This window comes from Rattus norvegicus, chromosome 15 (genome assembly GCF_036323735.1).
Source record: "Rattus norvegicus strain BN/NHsdMcwi chromosome 15, GRCr8, whole genome shotgun sequence".
Lineage (NCBI taxonomy): Eukaryota > Metazoa > Chordata > Mammalia > Rodentia > Muridae > Rattus > Rattus norvegicus.
In genome coordinates, this window is record NC_086033.1 from 78,907,609 (window position 1) to 78,929,849 (window position 22,241).

Sequence of the window (22,241 nt, forward strand, 5' to 3'; positions counted from 1 at the left end):
TGGTTGAATGGGTGGGGGAGAAAAAGGGGAGAGGGTCGATGTGATAGGGGATTTATGGATAGGAAACCTCGAAAGGGGATAGCATTTGAAATGGAAATAAAAAGTATCCGATTAATAAAATTAAAAAAAAGTGAAGATCCTGAGTTCTAAGCTTGCATGAAACTTAACATTTGTTTAATTGGTTAATAGTTGATAGCTAAGCTTTTACAATTTAGATTATTTAAATCTCTCTAAGGATTGTGTTATTTTCAGGGATATTCAACCTAAAGTGATAGTGTGCATATCCTACACTAAGTTCAGGTAACACAGAAAACAAAAGAAATGCAAATTGTATACAGAACCACAGCCTAATGAATATCAGGACTTTTAGAGATATTTGTATTTCGAATGATTAAGATACTGTACACAGAAGAATTTTAAAAATTGGAGCAATTAAAAATAAATCAAAGCTTAGGGTCATCATTTTTACTGAGAACTTTTTCCAGAAATTCTCTGAAACCTTCAGAACTGTTCAGACCAGTAAAGAGCAATGGCAAGTACATAAAGCTCACCGGAGATGAATGAATTGATATTACTGGCGGAACTTTAGCCTGTCATTTTACTCTATTGCTTTCTCCTTGAAACTTTGTTCTACATGTGGTGCTTAATTTAATGTTTCTATATAAAAGTTTTGCTTCAAAACAAAGAAACAAATATAAGTTCTGCAGATGTATCTACTCAACCTTTCATTTTGTATCACATAGATTTAAACACATCATCATTGAATAATATTTATAATGGTAGGTATTTGCTTAATTATGTATGTTTTTCTTTAGGACAGAATGAAGGACATTTAATTTGTGTAGGATCAGTATGTTAATTTCATATATATCTGAAATCCTGAAATGGGAAGCCTGAGACAGGAAGACAAGGAGTTTGAAGCCCACCAGGAGCCCGTTCTCACCTCCATCTTGTTCTGAGACAGGATTTCCCTGGCTTTTGCTGTTTTTCTGAATGACACTATTGCATCCAACCATATATATACATGTTCTGGGGATCCTACTCATGTCTGTAAGCTAACACAGTAGCCATGACTCTAGTTCTAGCTATCTTTATGACTCTAGTTCTGCTTTTGATACAGAGTCTTGCTACACAATTTTGGCCAGTTCATTTTGGCCTGTAGCTCTCATTCTATAGCCCAGGGTAATGTCAAATTTATGGCTGCCCCTATATCTTAGCCTCTGTAATGCTGGGATTATTCATGTGTGGCTTTAAAAGAAGAAGCAAGGGGATTCAAGTAAAGTCTATGGAATATTCCTGCTAATAAACATGTCTGTAATAAAGATACCATATATAATATGTGCTTAAGGACAAGAAAGCAGATAGTGTCTTCTGACAATGCTAAGCAAGATGGTAAAAGTCAAGGATGACATGAGTTAGATGAGCTGTTAATCAATGGCACCAGACCCAGACACTATGGCAGATGCTAAGAAATGCTTGCTGACAGGAGTCTGATATGGCTGTCTCCTGAGAGGCTCTGTCAGAGCATGACAAATACAGAGGCGAATGCTCACAGCCAACCATTGGACTGAGCTCAGGAACTCCAGTGAAGGAGTTAGGGAAAGGACTGAAGGAGCTGAAGTGGTTTATAATCCATAGAAAGAACAACAATGTAAACCAACCAGATGCCCCAGAGTTCCCAGGGACTAAATTACCAACCAAAGAGTACACATGGAGGGACCCATGGTTCCAGCTGCATATGTAGCAGAGGATGGCCTTATCTGGAATCAATGGCAGGAGAGGCTCTTGGTCCTCTGATGGCTAGATTCCCCAGTGTAGGGGAATGCTAGGGCGGTGAGGTGGGAGCACCCTCATAGAAGCAGGGGGTGGGAGGATGGGACAGGAGGTTTGTGGAGAGTTAAAAAAAGGGAATAACATTTGAAATGTAAATAAATAAAATATTCAATAAAAAACAAAATACTTAAGGATGAAGTAAAGGTTTTTCTTTTTGAAAATGGAAATGTATACATCATTCAACAATGGAACAGTAAAAACTCCGGTGTTCTTCCACCTTTTTGTCATTGATTCTTCTTTTTGAAAACAATGTATATAAAGATATGTAAAGACAAAATTTCTTTTTTACAAGTTGTATTCCTTTACCTTTTATTATAGACATATTTGATAAGGTTTTTAAAGTGTAAGTGGGAGCTGAAGAGATGGGTCACTTAAGAGCACACTGGTGGCTCTTCTAGAGGACCTAAGTTCAATTCCCAGGACTCACATGTAACTAACAACTGTATCTTCAGTCCCATGGGATCTGAAACTTTCTTCTCTCTGCTGTACTCCATTGGCATTGCACATATATGATATACATTCTTCAGACAAAACATGCTTACACACAAAAAAGATATAAAACAAGTAAATATAGTATAAATTAAAAAATTAATTTTAAATTGTAATTTGGGGTAAACAGCAAGTAATAAAGAGTATGTTTTAAAATAATGCACTCCTAGTAAACTTGAATTGCATTTAAGACACAAACTAGGTATATAAAGCAATCCAAATACCTCAATGATCAATTTATGTCGTAAATATAGGACTAGAATTCTGTATATTTTCAAGAGATAACTAAAATTAGTATTATGTGGTATATCGACATCACATATACTTTGGTCCTTTTACTATACTGGTATCTAATTCATCTACATACTGATGGTTTTCCACATAGTATCATTCTATCAATGGAGTCACTTGGCATGTGTTTCCTAACAAACTCTCCTCTCAACAAACTGGTTTGAATTGTAATGAAGTAACCCTCATATAATCTTAAAAATGTTTATTTTACTATATTACTTTTATCTTCTGTATTATGGTGAAATTTTTCCACTGAAATAGTTGTTTTCATTTACTTCAAAATAAGTTGGTGACATTGATAATAAAGACTCATTCACATTCAATAACACTGTTATGGAAAATATACAAGTCCCACTTATAATAACTTTAAAATGTGTTAGCCATGCAAAGCTGTTTATTTTCAGATAATTCAATGAGTGTGATATTAAATTGAAATAAAGGAAACCCATGGCCAATGCCAGGAAGCTCTCTGTAAGTATCTAGAACTATAACTCTTTCTATAGTAGACAAATAGTTCCTATGTAGGAGCAAAATCATGTGGATTCCAGAAAAAAAATAGATTTTAATCAGTTTTGAATTTAGAAGTTTTCGAAACAGGTTCTTAAGGGATAGACTCCTGTAGTATCTGCACTTGGGCTTCATTCATTTTTGATAACTATCGGGAAGTTTGATCATGACAGAGCTGTTTCTTTCTGTGCTTCTTCATATGAATTTGAGTGCACATGCACCACCACATGCGTGTGTAGGATCAGAAGCCAAACTTTGGTATTGTTCCTCATCTTTGCCTTGTTTGAGACAGGACGATTTAGTTACTTTTCTGTGCCATGAAAAACTACATTAACAAAACACCTTTATGGAGAGAAAGAGAAAGAGAGAGAGAGAGAGAGAGAGAGAGAGAGAGAGAGAGAGAGAGAAGGAGGGAGGGAAGGAGGGAAGGGAGAGAGAGACAGAGACAGACAGAGAGACAAAGAGAAAGAGAGAAACTGTCCACTTTTGCCTATAAAGCTCCATGGAGATACACCATTACAAGTAGAAGAAGTGAAGCAGGCAGCATAGATGGCAGGAAAAGAACTGTCCACATTCCCTCAGCACTCAGGAAACAGAGAGTGAAAAGAAAATGTGACTGACTTACAAAGCCTCCAATCCCACTTCCTGTGACACTTTCCTCTTGAGAGATTTGATAGCCCGAAGGTTCCACAATATTCCACATGGTGTCACTTCCTGGGAAGTATCAAGACACCTGGGTATAAGAGAAATGTTTCACTTTTGATTCCAAACAATATTTTTGTTGCTTGTTGTCACGTACTGCAGAGTAGCTGGCCCATGATTGTCCGAGTAGTGTCTGCCTTTCCCCCACTACCACCACAGGTGATTATGGATCAGACACACAAACTACCTCTTTATTTTACAGGAGGATTCGAATTAAGGGCCTCTTTTGTACATGGCAAAGTACTTGACCCACTCAGCCATCTTTTAGTCTCCACCCCTACAAGATTCGCTTGACCTCAAAGGAAAAATTGAGATTAGAAAGTGTGTAACCTGAAACAGAAAGCCAAAAACTGATACATTTGATAATTGAATGAAGCAAACATTATATAGTCCTCAATCCACGACTCATGGATATAGGGTTGTAAGTGATCAAAGAATTGATAGCATCATTATCGATAATCATCAGAATCTTTCTACAAGTTGAAGGATCAGTTGGAGGAACCTAGAGAAGTATGTAAAAGCTATTGTTGGCATTCAAAAGGGAGCACATGCCTATTACTTGGTTTTATGAATTGATTAGGAGGAACATTAATAATAGTCTGTGACAAACTTCTCTTCATATCATGTCACAAATTCATCAAGTGAAAGTCGCCAGGTGGTATAATTAGTGTCCCATCTGTGACGCTTTCAGGAATTTTATAACTGGCAAGATAGGCGAAGATAAATGAATTTATTTTACAATATAAATCTATACACATTTCCACACAAACACGTGTACCTTTCTGTTTTTATATGAGAGATTATATAATTTGGCTTTGCGTAAAATCAATTAAAGTTAATGGCAATAATGGCAGAGCTGTTCTTTTTGTATGTCATGGTGACATATCTAGACATGGTTTTCAAAGCATTTATAATACAAAGGATTTAAATTTAGTTAAATTAATTTAAATGAATTAATATTGTGTGTGTGTTTACACACACATTGCATGTGTGTGCATATAAATATAAAGCTATATTTCATATCCTCAGAAGAACTTTGCAATATTGTCATCTAATTGTGGAAAAAAGTAATTTCTGGAACTTTAATATATTCTTTTAATTTAGCTTAGTACTAACATAAGAATTCTTGTAAATTCTTGCCTCAAATAATTTTACAAGGTCGCCCTCTTCTGGTCACAGTAATGATTTCATTTCTTTTTATCTATACTATTTTATTACAAAGTTACAGTAAAGCTCATTTATAATAATCTGACATCAAATACAAAAGCACACAGACACTATCAAATATCAAAAACCAGGAAGGTCTTTTCAATATTTCTAATGAACATGACCTTCTATTTAAGTCCACTTACCTAGTTTTTTTTTTTTCTGCTTCACCAATAGTCTGAAAATTCATATGCCGAGCTTGGTAATAAGTTAATAGACGAACTGAATGCTTGAGGTGTTCCAGATGGACTTAAAGTGCCAACTTGGCCATTCGCCAAATAAAAGGGGGAAGGGAGTGAATCATACAGCTGGAGTTGAAATTCCAAATGAAGGCCTTACCTGTGTACTTGAAAACAGCAGTGAAAGGCAGCTTTCACTCAATGCTTACTTTCAGGACTGAACTTTCTATATCAGATTTGCACAATTAGTTGATAACTATTAAAAGAATGAGATGATAGTATAAAAAACTAAAAGTGAGTGTTTACATACAATACTCACGCCAATGGTCTATTTAAACATTATTCATGTGTTCGTGCATCTGTGTGAATGTATGCAATATGTATTCTGCATAGGCCAGAAATAGGCAGGCAACTGATAACCTAGAACTGGGCTTGCAAATTGTCATATGCTGCCAGAAGACATGGGTGTTGCGAACTGAACCTTGCTTCTGTGGGAAATCAGAAAATTGACTAATGATCTTTGTATCCCCTTCAAAAAGGAAAGTATGTGCATGTCTGTTTACCATATTTCATATTATTCTTTGATTCTTATATTTTGTTTCATAGAATTTCATATAAATATAGATTAAAAGTTAGGTTCGATCTATGTTTTATTTTGTTTTATGATTATTATTTATGAATTATTGTTTTAATTATGCCATTTATTGGTTACATATGCATGTACAGAGTAATAATGAGGGCAGTTAACAGTTTCACTGTTTCTATAATTTTCTTCCATTTAAGTAATTAGTTTATAAATATAATTAATTAAGGTTAATTTGTGTACTGAAAATACATATGCACAATACATTCTGATTATTCTCGTGTCCCATCTTCTCCTTTTGCCCTCTGACCTCGGTCAGCATCCTCCAATTCCTATAATTCCCATTCCCTCATTTGCCTGCTTTTGAGACCCCTTTGCTCCCATTGGTGTACCTTGTCCAGCCTAGATATGAGGACTGTGGTTTGTTTTATTGGATCTTACTTTGTTCTGTCTGAGTGTAGGCTCTTGGAGGCCTGCTCTCTTCTGAAGGGGAAAATGCTTCTGGGGAAAGGAGAGGTGAAGGGGAGCTGGGAGGAGTAAGGAGAAGGGAAACTGTGGATGGGATTAATTTATGACAGAAGAGTATTTTAAATAATAATAAAAAGGAGTTGGTAATAAATACAGGAGAATTTTTACCATAATTCAAGTTAAATGTGAGACTTTATAACTTTTAACTTTTATCTTCTTCCTCCTGGGATCTGGATAAATAAATGAATATGACTAAACTTGTGAGATGACAAGTAAATACTGTTATTATAACCAATGAATTTAGAGATGTTGGAATTTATTTACAAATTCTGGGCTTTTAATATTGGATCAAGAAGTAAATCTAACTTAATTGGGTAGATGTTAAAATATGTATCTGACTGTAAATATTTTTGTTTTTTGTTTGTTTTTTTTTTTACTTAAACAAGTTCATTAGCCAAAATTTATTTTTTGTTGGATTTTTTTTATTTACATTTCAAATGGTATTCCCTTTCCTCCCTATTTCCTGGAGATAAGCCCCCTATTCCATCCCCAGCCCCTTCTTCTCTAAGGGTGGTCCCCTCCTCACCCTTCCCACAAGAGTCCAGCCTTGGCAGGACAAAGGGCTTCTCCTTCCATTGGTGCCCAACAAGGCCATCCTCAGCTACATATGCAGCTGGAACTATGGGTGAGTCCATGTATAGTCTTAGGGTAGTGGTTTAGTCTCTGGGAGCTCCGGTTGGTTGCCATTGTTGTTATTATGGGGTTGCAGCCCCTTCAGCTCTTGGTAATTTTATTTATTTGCATTTCAGTTTTCCCTCCACAAACAACCTCCCTCTCTAAGGGTGAACCCTCACCCACCCTGTCCCATTTCAGTGCCCTAGCATTCCCCTATGCTGGGTCATTGAGTCTCCACAGGACCAACGGGTCAAAAAGGCCATCCTCTGCTACATATCCATGGGACTCCCCCACACCACTACCACTATGTGTACTCTGTTGGTGGTGGTTTAGTTACTGGGAGCTGTGGGGGTTGATATTGTTGTTCTTTCTATAGATTTGCAAACCCCTTCAGCTCCTTCCGTCCTTTCTCTAACCCCACCCCCCCATTGGGGTCCCTGTGCTCAGTCTGATGTTTGCCTGTGTAAGTCTGCATCTGTATTTGTTAGTCTCTGGCAGAGCCTCTCAGGGGATAGCTTGGGTTCCTGTCAGTAAGCTCTTCTTGGCATCAGTAATGGTGTCTGGATGAATCGTTTTCTTCAAAGACGGATGTTATTATAAAGGAAGAAAACATGCATGCTTCCACAGGAGGGAACCAATCAACGGTTTTACCCCGCTATGAAGGTTATGTACCACAATGATGACCAGCATGCTACTATAACCCTGTGTTAGGGAAAGGACTCAAAGTATCCATAAAACAGCCTTGCAAGCAATGTCTGTTGACTGAACTTGACATAGTTATGGAAGACAGTATTATGAGGTTATGCTAATGGTTACCTGTGGTGGATTTAATTTTCTTCCAATCATTACTTCATTTGTTACAATTAAAATATATATAGAAGATAGCATGGTGTCTATAGACATTGATTAAATGAGCAGTGTGACTAGATTTAGGTGACAGAAGAATAAAATGTCCTTGACAGCCTAACTGATGAGTCTGGTCCCCATTTACTTCTTCCCTTAATAACTAAGCATCGACACATGCCTTTCTGCTGGTCTCTAGTGTTTTACTACCTGTGCATTGTATCTTTATTTTTTTAAAGTGTTACCAGAAAGCATCCTAATAAATTATCTACTATTTCCAGTTCACTCTAAGGGCATTAAATTTCTAAAGGGTTGCATCTGAATAATATGTCATTGGTTTCTTACTTAATAGACTGAAAAAAGAATAAGTGAGTGAAGCCATCTCCCAGACAGGTCAGAAATTGTCATTCCTGTACTAGGAATAATCTCTTTCTCATGGGGACACACTAGCTGGCTAAATTATTGTGGGGACTTGCAACCTTCTTTCCTTTGAGTCTCTCTCCTGAAATCAGCATTTCCCTTCTGACTCCCCATAACCTTGATATTCACTCAGTGATTGCCTAAATACCAGTAGTCATAAAGATACATAATGTTGTTTAAATCTCCCTTAAGATCAGATTCCCAGAATGGCAGAATTCAGTCAATATGACCACATGTGAGATGAGGACACTTATCTGTAAATGCCAGGGTTGCAAGCCACTGACAAAATTATAATCTTATAGGAAGCAGGTTGAATTGTTCATGTAAACGCAGGATAGCAACCTTACTCCTTGAAAATGTGCAGACCTGGAACTTGAGAAAATGATCAACAGGGTCATGCACAGTCTAGGACTGCTTAGCTATCCCTGTGTGCTGCATATTACTACAGCCTGGTTAGTGGGCTCAATCCTCAGCTCGCACTCAGCTGACTTGAGGTCACAACAGGTGTCAACACAACCAATGTTACTTCTCAGATGTCTTTTCAGGAAAAGGAAGAACACACACGAATTTATTAGAATGCCTCTTGGTAACACTTCTTCAAAAATACACCAATAAGAAAGCCAGGCACAGACAGCCAGACATGGAGCACTAGCAGCAAAGCATGTGCCACTGCTTGTCTGTTAAAGGAAAGAAGGAAATAGAGGCCAGACTTATCAGTTAGGCTGTCAAGGGCATTTCATTTTTCTGTCATCTAAACCTAGTACATCCTGACACTGCTTAAAACACAAACAAACAAGCAAGGTGGTTCCCACTCAGGTGAGAGCAGGGGACTTTACACCAGCTGTCAAGGTCTGGTCAGATTCCCACTCAGGTGAGAGCAGGGGACTTTACACCAGCTGTCAAGGTCTGGTCAGAGTGTCAGGCTGTCAAGTGCTGCTAGATGGCCTTCTCCAAGCAGTGGTGATGTGGAGGTGGTGCAGGAAGCTGCAGGATGGTCTGGAGCAGCATGAGGGCAGGTGTCCTGCTCAGCCATATTATCCAGAGTCTTCTTGCAGGAGCTGGCTCTACAAGGAAGACTTTCATTTCCTCCAAGGCTGTGTTCAAAACCTCCCAAATGATTTTTACATTTTATTTATTATCTATTATTTATTACATCTCAAATATAGCTCCCACTCCAGGTCCCTACCTCCCAGAGTTTCTCATTTCATCTCCCCAAGCTTTAACTTCTGAGATGGGTGCATGTCCTTTTCTGGGGCATCAAGTCTCTACAGGATTAGGAACATCCTTTCCCACTGGGGACAGACAAGGAAGTTCTCTACTACATATGTTCCAGGAGCTTCAGACCAGCCTATGTATGCTCTCTGTATGTGGCTTGGTCTGGGAGCTACCAGGGGTTCAGGTTAGTTGACCCAGTTGATCTTCCTGTGGAGTTTCCATTCCCTTCAGGTCATTCTGTCCTTCCCCTAACTCTTATAAAGGTCCCTGACCTTAGAAGGATGGTTGCCTATATGCATCTGCACCTGTGTCAGTCTGTATTTGGTAGAGCATCTCAGAGAATAGCTATGCTGGGCTCTTGTATGCAAATTTGTTTTGATTTAAGAATAATGAGAATGGAAGAAATACAGACCCAGGATATTCAACAGCACCAAAAATAAAATAAAATGAAATGAAATAAAAATAAACTCTTTTTTATTTTTTTACATATTTTACTTTTCAGAACAAACTGTGGACTTACAGAGTACACTAACGTATCTAGGAGGGCTGAAAAACAAGACTCAAAGGAAGGGCTATCATTCCGCTTGCCATTTAGCAGAAGCACCACAGTTTTTCTCAGACCCCACACTGTTGGGCTCAACATCATTCCAATTAGTGTAGTGCACTCTGTTTCCTGTTATATCCCCAAAAGTGTTTTCAGACCTCTGGTCTGTTATGCTCAAATAGGCAACACCTTTGGTCACATTCTTGATGGCCCTGATTTCCTCAGCATTCCTGGGAGTGGCCACTGAGCCCTGGAGTTCAGATCCAAGAGCCCTCACTCTGTCAAGGCACATCTTTTTAAACCCTGCTCACAAAGTATTTCCTTTCAACTTTTTCACTCAGAGAGAAGAGCAACAACTTTCTCAAAGCTCTCAGCTCTGATCACAGGGCTGCAATTTCTGAATCAATTTTGCTAGTATCAAATTCTACATTCTGTGCTGGACCCAGAGGAGATGGAGGCAAGAGGGGTGGTAACCTAAATCACTGTGTGGTGAAAATGGATGCAGAAGGGAGTTTCCTTGGGACTACAAGGATTTGGGTAGTCTGGCTACCTTGTAGGAAACTGTGGCGCTTGCATTTGTATGTTTGTATTTTAAAGATCAATAAAAAGAGTATTTATAGAGTATTATCTGGCCAGAAGACTGATGGACAGTCTGGAATATATGAATAAGCAATTTGAGTTATTTCTGTTCCTGAGACAAGATCCTAGAAGTAACATTGGTGGTGTTCCTACCTTTTGAGTGTTTGTAACTTCCAGTTGACTCAGTGTGAGCTGGGGATTGAACCCACCAACTATGCTACACTAACCCATGCTACTGAGAATGATGGATGGCTCTTTTCCCCAAAGCTTGGTACCTACCCTGGTTCTGGTTGTCATCCTCCTCTTTGCTATGAAAAGAGTCCAATGGGGACAGGCCATGGTGGGCAAGGAGGAGGTCTCTTTGGTTTGGAGAGCCAACAGCCAAGATCTTAAAGAGTAACACTGATGTCAATTCACAGATGTGGCTAGTTGTAAAGAAAGCCAATTGGAAATTAAGAGATTATGAGTTTCCTCAAAGCAATATCAAGACTTAGGCAAGGTCATAGTTGCCTGGGAGGACATAGTGATCAGCAGGTGCTTGTGGTAATGGGGATGGATGGGTTCACTTCTACCACTAATGTGATAGTGCTAGCTGGATTCAATTGCTCTGATATTGTGGACACATCCCTGGCATGCCCTAGATAGGTTGACGTCCAGATCTATATTGATCCCCTTGATAACAAAATCAGTGCCTCCATTTTCAAGGTCTACTTACCTACACTCTAGGTAGATGAAAGCCTCACTGAAGGTTTGTTTTGTTTTTGTTTTTTTTGTTTGTTTTGTTTTGTTTTTATTTTTGTTGTTGTTGCTTTTGGAAGCTAGTAAGTAGCTCTTACTTGGTGCTTCGCTGGTGCTAATATTTCTAAGGTATTCAATGAAGCAGCAATGATAGCTGCTTGCTGTCTTGCTCCTTCTGCCCAGGAGCCACACTTGAAGAAAGCCATCAAGTGGGTCATTAAAAGGCTTGAGAAGAAAACCCAGGTCTTATAATCCAATAAAAATACAATTTAGCCAACCACTAGGCTGAGAAAGCAGTGGTAGTGTTGGTCTTGGAACCCTCTGTTGAAGGTATCTGTCATACCTTGGGACAAAGATCTTGGCTATGCCCAGTACCTTCCCTGTGAGAAGTACCTCTACACAGGGGTGCAGGTATATGACAGAATGTATATTCTGCTGGGAGGGAGGTTAGCTACTACAGGGGATCAGGATGACCTGAGAAATGTCACAAAGAGAGTACCTATGCCCAGACTGTACATTTTTTAATGTATCGTTTGACTTTCTCAGACAAGGCAAAACCATGGTGGAGAAGCCATACAGAGAGACACCTGCCCAGCACACATTGATGAAGAAGTCTGCTGCCTTGTCAGGACTGCCTATGATTGGAACCTGGAGCTATTCATGAGTGCCTAGAGCAGGCCGAGAAGGTGAGCTCTGGAGAAAGAAGAAAGAAATGCTGGAGAAGTCTAACATGATAGAACTATTAGGCCTTCGATCCTTTGCAGAGAAGTCCACCTATGAAGGATTTGTAGAGGGAACTGGAAGCCTATAGGAGACAAATACCTTTGTGTGGGGATGAAAGACTGGAATCAAGGAAGGAAGGGAGGAAGGAGACACTGAGTGAAGCTCGAAGAAGAAATCTGCATAGCCTGTGGCCTCTGCTTGGGCGCTATGACCACTGTTCACTGGGAACTGCTCAGCCTTTGCAGAGCAGCTTGACAGAGTGACTGGAAAACAAATTAAAAACAGGTGACAACTGCAAAAAAATGGTTTATTGTGATGGGCAGCTGAGCCAAGCATATTGGTGCTGTCAAAGCTGGGACTTTGGTCCTCAAACTTTCATTTTATTGTCACCTCCATCCTCCAGAGGAAATCCACTTTCATCTGTCTTCTTAATACTCTGTGAAAATGTAGCTTTGCACACTTTTCTCTGTTCTCCAGGGGAAGTCAAATTTCTTACCTTAATAAGCTACACCTGGGAAAAGGAAATGAAATTTGTGAACCATAAGCATTTGTAATTTGTAACTCTTCATTCACAGAATGGGAAATGCAAGGTGACAAATCAAAGCCCACATAGGCGCACTCTCGAGCACAAGCACACACACACACACACACACACACACACACACACACACACACACACACACACACACACACACCTATCCTATGCTCACCTGTGTGATATAGGGCCAAGCAATACCTATGATCCATGTGCGTAAACACTGAACAAAATGGTCTTGTAGGTGATGGCCTCTATCTCCTTTATTTTATTGGCTTTGAAATTCATCTGTTTTCTTGCCCTGACAATGTTGGCGTTCTCACGCCACAACCAATGAGCCTGGGTAAAACATCACTAAAAGGGCATCACCCAATTTGGGCTCTAAGCTGCTCAAACATAAATCACTCGAGACAAGGAAGGCATTAGAGCATAGGAAAGTACTGACAAAGCATCAGCAAAAAACTCAGTTACTTGGGCTACAATTTTAAAAAGCAAATGAACTTTCAAATTAAAAAAAAAAAAAGAAGCCCAGATAGGTAAAGAGTAGGGAAGAGACTCCTTGAAATAAATTTCAGTCTTTATATGTTAAAGACAAATTAAAAATGAAAGATGGAGGATTTGGGATAGCAAGAAAAATGCAGCTTAACTTGGGTAACATTGGAATGTAAAAGCAGGCAACAGAACAGAGACAGTCCCTACTTTCACGGTATAGTACTTGAAGTCCTAGCCAGAACAGTCAGGCAGCAAAAGAAGGTCAAAGGGATACAAATTGGAAGGGAAGAAATCAAAATATCAGTATTTGCAGATGATATGATAGTGTATTTAAGCGACACCAACAGTTTCACCAGAGAACTACTTAACCTGATAAACAACTTCAGCAAAGTGTCGGGGTATAAAATGAACTCAAACAAATCAGTAGGCTTCCTCTACGCAAAGGATAAACAAGCTGAGAAAGAAATTAAGGAAATGACACCCTTCAAAATAGTCCCAAATAATACAAAATATCTTGGTGTGTCTTTAACCAACCAAGTGAAAGATCTGTATGACGAGAATTTCAAATATCTGAAGAAATAAATTGAGGAAGAACTCAGAAGATGGAAAGATCTTCCATGCTCATGAATTGGCAGGATTAATGTAGTAAAGATGTCCATTTTGCCAAAAGCAATCTACAGATTCAATGCAATCCCCATCAAAATTCCTACTCGGTTTTTTATAGAGATAGAAAGAGCGATTTGCAAATTCATTTGGAATAACAAAAAACCCAGGATAGCGAAAACTATACCCAACAATAAAAGAACTTCTCGGGGAATCACCATCCCTAACTTCAAGCAGTATTACAGAGCAATAGTGATAAAAACTATATGGTATTGATACAGAGACAGGCAGGTAGATCAGTGGAATAGAATTGAAGACCCAAAAATGAACCCACACACATAGCCACTTGACCTTCGACAAAGGAGCTAAAACCATCCAATGGAAGAAAGATAGCATTTTCAACAAATGATGCTGGTTCAACTGGAGGTCAGCATATAGAAGAATGCAAATCGATCCATTCTTATTACCATATACAAAGCTTAAGTTCAAGTGGATCAAGGACCTCCACATCAAACCAGATACACTCAAACTAATAGAAGAAAAAGTGGGGAAGAGTCTCGAACACATGGACACTGGAGAAAATTTCCTTAAAAAAAAACACCAATGGCTTATGCTCTAAGATCAAGAATTGACAAATGGGACCTCATAAAACTGCAAAGCTTTTGTAAAGCAAAAGACAGTGTCATTAAGACAAAACGGCAACCAACATATTGGAAAAAGATCTTTACCAATCCTACATCTGATAGAGGGCTAATACCCAGAATATACAAAGAATTCAAGAAGTTAGACTCCAGAGAGCCAAATCACCCTATTAAAAATGGGCTAAACAAAACATTTTCAGCTGAGGATTATCGAATGGCTAAAAAACACCTAAAGAAATGTTCAACATCCTTAGTCATCAGGGAAATGCAAATCAAAAGAACCCTGAGATTCCACCTCACAACAGTCAGAATGGCTAAGATAAAAAGTGAGGTCACAGCAGATGCTGGCGAGGATGTGGAGAAAGAGGAACACTCCTCCATTGTTGGTGGGGTTGCAAACTGGTACAACCACTCTGGATATCAGTCTGGAGGTTCCTCAGAAAATTTGGACATTCCACTACCTGAGGACCAAGCTATACCTCTCTTGGGCATATACCCAAAAGATGCCCCAACATATAACAAAGACACATGCTCCACTATGTTCATAGCAGCCTGATTTATAATAGCCAGAAGCTGGAAAGAACCCAGATGCCCTTCCACAGAGGAATGGATACAGAAAATATGGTACATCTACACAATGGAGTACTACTCAGCTATCAAAAACAATGACTTCATGAAATTCATAGGCAAATGTAATGAACTAGAAAATATCATCCTGAGTGAGGTTACTCAATCACAGAAAAACACACTTGGTATGCACTCATTGATAAGTGGATATTAGCCAGAAAGCGCAAATTACCCAAGATGCAATCTACAGACCACAGGAAGCTCAAGAAGGATGACCAAAATGCAGATGCTCCCACTCTTTCTTAAAAGGGGGAAATATTCATAAGAGGGGATATAGAAGCAAAGTTTAGAGCAACGGCTCAAGGAATGGCCATTCAGAGCCTGACACACATGTGGCCCATATCTATATAGCCACCAAAACTAGATAAGATTGATGAAGCTAAAGAATGCATGAAGAAAGGGACCGGATGTAGATCTCTCCTGAGACACACATCCAGAGCATGTCCAATACAGAGGTCAATGCTAGCAGCAAACCACCGAACTGAGAATAGGACCCCCTTGGGGGGAATTAGAGGAAGTATTGACAGAGTTGAAGGAGCTTGCAACCCCATAAAAACAACAATGCCAAACAACCAGAGCTTCCAGTGACTAAACTACTACCTAAAGATTATACATGGACTTACCCAGGGCTCCAACTGCATATGTAGCAAAGAGTAGCCTTGTTGGGGCACCAGTGGAAGGGAAAGCGCTTGGTCTTGCCAAAGTTGGACTCCCCGTGCAGGGGAATATGGGGGAGAGCAATAAGGGGCATGTATAGGGGAAACACCCATATGGGGGAAGGCGAGGAGAGGATATGGGGGCTATGGACAGGAAACTGGGAAGGGGAATAACCTTTGAAATGTAAGTAAAAAAATATATAATAAAAAAATTTAGAAAAAAGGAGTCCCACAGCTATACAACTATAACATGTGCAGAGGGCCTAGATGAGTCTCATGCAGGCTCCCTGGTTGTTAGTTCACTCTCTGAGAGCCCCTATGAACCCAGAATAGTATTCTGTCTGTTTCCCTGGGATGTTTTTGATCCGTATGGCTCCTATAATTCTTCCTCACCCTCTTCCATAGGATTGCCCATGCTCTGCTAAATGTCTTCGGCAGTACTCTTATGTATCTGTTTCTATCAGTTGCTGGATGAAGCCTTTCTGATCACAATTGGGCAGGAATCAAATTATGATGAAAAATACCATCAGGAATAATTTTGTGGATTTTTTTTACATGCTACAGCTTCCATGAAGGAAGAGGGGATAGTTTGAAAGGTCAGAGGGCAGATATAAAGGGACAGGGAAATGAGTAGTTTTGGGGTAAATGGTGTGAAATTCACAAAGAATTGATAAAAATTTTTAAAATGTAATAGTTTTAAAAAATTCTTATATTTTTGGTTGTCAGCCTAGCCTTTAATGGCGGAGTCATCTCTCCAGCTCAACTATATAGGAGGACCAGCAGTCTCAATTAACCTGGGCTACTGAGATCTCGAATGGATCTACACTGGATCCCCAACCAAGCAGCATACACCAGCTGAGATGAGGCTTCCAACACATAAACAGCAGAGGACCCCTGGGCTTGGATTCAGTCAGAGAAGATGCATCTAACCCTCAAGAGATTCGAGGCCCTGGGAATTTAGAGGTCTGCTGTGGTGGGTGGTGTGAGAACATCCTTGTGGGGACTGGGGCGAGGGAGGTATGTAATGTGAAACAATTAGGGTGATGGACCAGGAGGGGAATAAAATCTGGAGTGTAAAAATAAATAAATAAATAAATAAATAAATAAATAAATAAATGAATTCTTAGTACATGGAATATGTTTACAGATGTGCTGCATACAGTTAGAAGGTTCAACATTCTTATGCAACACAATGTTCAGAGGTATGTAGATACGTACAGACAAAAAATGTCATATACCACATTTTATTATGTGTTGTATTTAATTTCACCTCATAGTACGTACACATGTAAGTAGAAAGGTGATCAGATAGACCCAACTTCATTCTGTCTTGTTGCTATTAATACTTTTCAAAAGACCTCTTGTTTTGGATTATGCCAGAAATGAAAATCTGAATGTATCGTAACTTCTCCCATCCGTTACAGTTACTGCTATTTCTATTTGGGATTCGTTACATTAAGCAGGTATATGTTTCACACAAGGAATGCATCACTTTAATGATTTTTTTGAGTCAGATTCTTTACCTATATCACAGCTTCCAAAACTTGGAACTGTCAAGATGGCTTCATACAACTGAATGTGAAAAATCAGGTGTTACTGAAAAGTTTTTTTGAACTCATGACAACCATAAGTTAAGTCACTCAAAATCAAAAGCAAAATGAATCCAAGGTATTTATTAGCAGAAGTAACCCATGTTGTATTACATAAATACACTGTAAACTTGGTTTTGAACTTGTAACTCACACACACTTGAACATTGTACATGTGCCTCTACATGTAACACCGAGGACACTGATAGAATACACGGGCTCAGATTGGAGGCTCTTTTGCTTTGCGCTAAGAACTGTACAGTGCTTTTACTGCACATACAAAGATTTGTTAAGTAGTGGCCATGGTGGTTTACAGAACACACATGTTATTTAATATTCTCCCACCACTGACTGGCAGCATACGGGGCTCAAACTGATATATCTTTTGATTGTATTGTACTTTGGTATAGGATTGTAAAATCTGTCTGATACCATTTCATAAACATTTCATACATTTTTACTTGAGATTAGAATTTCTAACAGTATCTGAAAGGGTCAGAAACAAACATCTGCCATTTTGTCTTACGTAGTTATAAAAAGCATTATTCTCGGCATGGATGATAATAAAATGAAAATATTGGTGAACTCAGAGAAAAAAAGTTAAGAATCTATGTGTCCTGCAGCTTTAAATATTCAGCCAAGATTTACTTCTTTTTGTAAAAATTCATACGATCATCCATCCATTTAGTATACATGTTTACTTTCATTCCAGCCATGGGCACATTTACTTTCTTTTTAATAAATGACATATATATATATATATATATATGCGCCAAAGAATTGTGTTAGATGAATATACACTGTCAGTAAATGTTTGATTTGTAGTTCTATTTTAAAATACCTGTATATACAAAGATAGATAATTCCTTGAGAAAAATAATGGCCATATGCAGAAAAAGTTTAAAAGGACATAATGCAAGATTTGCCACACAGTATGGTTAATAAAATGATGTAAGGAGATTACACACGGAATCTCAGTGTGCAGAGTGGTGCATAGAATTTTAGGCATCTCCAAGAAAATTCACTATAACTCAATATGGGTATTAGTACATTTAAATAGAACACTCATAGCCATATTTATAAATCTATTCTTTAAAAAAATAGAAACTATTTTTTCTATCAGCCATGTGAATTAGTATCCTATCAATAATTAATTTGTCAATTATACCTAAATCATCTTAAAATATAAGTAATAGATGATATTGAAAATATTTGCATTCGTTGTGAATAATATTTTAAAATGTTCTTTATTGAAAGTAATATTGATCCCTCATGCTAACATAATCAAATCAGCAGGCACTTGTGTAAGTAGGATTTAAAGTTGTGTTTGCTAATTTCTTTCAGAAATCAATTAAATTAGCTGCATTATATGTCAAGTAGCCAAAAACCAACTGGAATGGTTTCATTTCATTATCCAGACGCCACTCAAAATCGATCATTTGCTGAAGCAGCTGGCCATAATGGGGGGCGACTGAGCAGTGTAGAAGAGGGGAAATCCCTGCAGTAACCATGCAGGAGTTCTGTGCAAGGGTTAAAGTTTGACAAAGGAAAAAAAAATATGGTTCTTAGTGATGTGAAATTTGGTGTTTTACATCACGTAGAAACATACCAAATATGGTGAACTAAAGATTGGATTAACTGCTGTTTCCCAGTTCCTCAAACAATTGAAATTAAATTTATTGTCACTACTGTTAAGTTTTTGTTGACAATACCAGGCGATTAAACATGCTAGCTATGCACTTTATCTCTGAGCTTCATTCCAATGACTCCAGGCAAGTCTTGTGAGTTATTTTTAATTGTGTGTATCTTCTGTGCAGAGTGGCGTGTATGTATGTGAAAAAGCCAGAGGTTATTGGGCCTTGGGGCTTCACTCACAGTTGACGGTGAACTGGACCAACATCTGTCCATCTGCTGGACCAGTAAAGTCACTTGTTCACTCAGCAATCTCTCTAGCCCCTTCCAATGCCATTTCTAAACTACACTTTATATATATATATATATGAATGTATATATATATGAATGTATATATTTGAATGTATATATATGAGTGTATATATTTGAATGTATATATATGAATGTATATATTAATGTATATATTAATGTGTATATTTGAATGTATATATTTGAATGTATATATAGTTGAATATATATATATATATATATTCATTCTATACAGAGCATAGACCCCTACTTCAAAGCAAGTCTGCTTATACAGGCAAGAAAATTTGAGCTACTGATCTCATCATTTTTATTTCACTAGGACACATTCAATAAAAGTTGTTATAAAGAATGATAGTACTTTCAACCTATATGTTCTAAACATCCATAGGTAGATACTCTCAAGTATCCTATATGTCAAATCCTCTTAGTGTAATAGATTCAGTGTTGGAAATTTATAATTTAACCCAAATTTTTATGGAATTTATAGTCTAGCAAAGTGAAAACAAGATACAATTAGTTTAAATCAACTACCTAATATGGGTAAATGCTCAACTCTTTTATGTGCAAAACAAGGCACTGCACTTCTAAGTCATTGCTAAGTATGATATATGTGTTTTATTAATTCTAATAAACTGTTATACCTTGAAGTTTTACTCATGAAAGATCTGACTACATACAAGGCTTGGGCCATCATACTTATGCAATAAAACCAGATTCCTTGAATATATTTAGCTTATTAGAATCAGAAAGGCAATGCTTATGGGTAAAGGTAACTGATACATTGATCCATAAGGGACTGTGGTAGATAATACAGCCAGTAAATCAGCAAAGAGCAGCCCAAGCTGAAGACAAAGTGCCATTTAAGCTTCATAGTGAAGGCATTAATGTGTGAACAGAAGTTATATGTGTGTAATAAAGATATTGCCTTGGTTTTAGATATGTTCCAAACATCCATATGTGAATAAGCTCAAATAACCTGTATGTTAAATGCCCTGAGTGTAAAAGATTAAATGGTGGAAATGTATAATTTAATTCTAATTTTTAATGGAATTTATAGTCTAGCATAGTCGAAATAAGGTGTATACTAAAACTTATAGTATGAAGTTATAGAAAACCTTCTTATCCCTATAAAGTGCAAAGTTAGCCAGTGTCTTATAAAAGGATTGAACTTAGTGTCTGTGGAATAGAAGAATACTGGTGCATCACTGAAATACAGGTGGGGTGATCATTGACAGTATTGGATTTCTCTTTCCTTGGATCATTTATCCTAACATGTATTAGAAAGTATAAATGAAAAGAAAAATAAAAGAAGGAAAACAATTCTAACATGGTTACATGAAATTACATGTTACATTTTAAGTTATTAGCAGGTTAGGTTCAGAAATGCAAAGTAAATAAAGTGACAAGACTGACTTATTGAAAACACACATGGTAAAATGTGGGAAGCCGATGACTGATGATTGGAGAGAGCACAGGGAAGAATTAAAAACCATCACAGACTTCAAGTCCTGAACTAGGTTAATAGGTTAAGCAAATTACTATTAGAAGCAGAAAACTGAAACAAATAAATAGGCCTTTTGAGACAAATATTTGTTCAGTTATGACATTCTGATGCTCCCGTGTGTTACCTGTGTTTGAACAGCATGCAAATGATTTGGTTAATTTATCCTGGAGTGCAAAGCGATTTCTAGGAGGACAAATAAGTTTGGATTAAAGGACATTATCAGAAGGAGAAGTAAAGAATCCGTCCAGTGCAGTGCAGAAGAATACAACTAGGTTGTACATCAATAAACATGAGGAGAAGGGAAAGCACAGGCAGAGGGAGAAAAAGGTAGAGAGAGAAGGAGATGCGGAGGAAATATTCCAGAATTTCAAGATATGTCTGTGACATAAGCTGACTGGAAATTCAGAGGCAAAATTGCTGTGAAAATATAGTCCGTATTTGTTTTATAAGGGGCAGAGCTGCTACCTTTGAACATCACGGTTATATCACAAAGAACAGCAAATTATAAATGCTGAGTACAGAGTTGTTGAAATAAGGAGAAAAGAAGGATAATTGCTTGAGGTAAAGGAAAAATTAAGTCACACTGGCTTTCATGGCTGGAGGAAATATAGAGCCTATAATTTTAGAATTGCACTGTCTTCATCACTGGAAGATAATGACAGCCTATCTTGTTTGCTTCATTTTTGATTTAAGTAATTTTCTTTTGTAATTTATTTTTATTGAATTTTTAATTTACATTTTAAATATTATCCCCTTTCCAGGTTTCCCATTCATAAGCTCCCTATCCCATCCCTATCCCCCTTCTTCTATGAGGGTGTTTCCCCCACCCAACCACCCACCCCTTTTCCACCTCCCTGATTTGACATTCCCCTACACTGGGAGTCCAACCTTGGCAGGACCAAGGGCTTCTATTCCCATTGGTGCCCAACATGGCCATTTTCTGCTACACATGCAGCTGGAGTCATGGGTCAGTCCATATACACTCTTTGGGTAGTAGTTTAGTGCCTGGGAGCTCTGGTTGTTGGTATTGTTGTTCTCGTGGGGTTGCAAACCCCTTCAGTTCCTTCAATCCTTTATATCTCTTAAGGAAAGTATATTTTCTGAAAAGGACATAGCCTTGTTGTGGGAGAACTACAGAATATTTGACCTATCCCCTGTGCTGAGGATGTGTACTCCTAGTCTTAAGGTTGTAGAGCCTGTAAGCAATGAACACTGGTGGACACAGGTGACTAGGAGGATGTCACACCCACCATGCTTCTAGACCTGCTTTCTCTCTTTTTTGTCACCTCATGTTTGTTCTTGTGACCAGAGATACTAAAACTTACCTGCCTTTATTTTTGTAATAGCCTGAAATACCAATTAAAGTTTGGCTTTAAATAACTATTTTCTCCAATATAAGAATGTCCTGTAAGGTATCTGATGACAGTAATACAAAAGCAGTAAATTGGGAAAATGCACAAACAAGAGTGAGCACTAAATTTTATAAGCAGTGTTATTTGGTTCAGGTCTACAGAAGTGTTTTCAACAGGAAACTGAAAAATCCTACAGATCCATGTTAGGGGGTCCAGGAAGGATGACAATAGTCATAGGTGGGAAATTATGTGAAAGTTTAGAAGATCAGAATGTTCCATGATAGAAATTGGATATTAAATATTGTT

The 22,241-nt window shown here is 38.0% G+C and overlaps 1 pseudogene; it reads left to right on the forward strand.

Moving 5' to 3' along the window:
- The first annotated feature begins 10,996 nt into the window (after window positions 1–10,996).
- On the forward strand, window positions 10,997–12,083 carry Afg3l1-ps1 (AFG3 (ATPase family gene 3)-like 1, pseudogene 1; annotated as a pseudogene).
- The last annotated feature ends 10,158 nt before the right edge of the window (window positions 12,084–22,241 follow it).